Genomic DNA, 259 nt, shown 5'->3' with positions numbered 1-259 from the left:
GCGTAACACTTACAAAGAAGAGAAGAAAAGACTAAAGTTACTTATCGACAAAAGCAAAGAACAATACTACACAGAATTCTAGAGATAAAGAAATTATTCTAGTGCGACTTGGAAAATTATCAGTAATTGTAAACGCGTATATGGAAGCGAACAGAGGTTCGTTGCCAGTTATTGCATTTTATATCTTAATTATTGTAAACATTTCTATTGTTACCAACATATTTCCTAACATGAAAAATCCCTCAAGTCATTCCCCTAA

This window comes from Penaeus monodon, chromosome 24 (assembly GCF_015228065.2).
Source record: "Penaeus monodon isolate SGIC_2016 chromosome 24, NSTDA_Pmon_1, whole genome shotgun sequence".
Classification (NCBI taxonomy): Eukaryota; Metazoa; Arthropoda; class Malacostraca; order Decapoda; family Penaeidae; genus Penaeus; species Penaeus monodon.
This window is presented reverse-complemented; position numbering follows the sequence as displayed.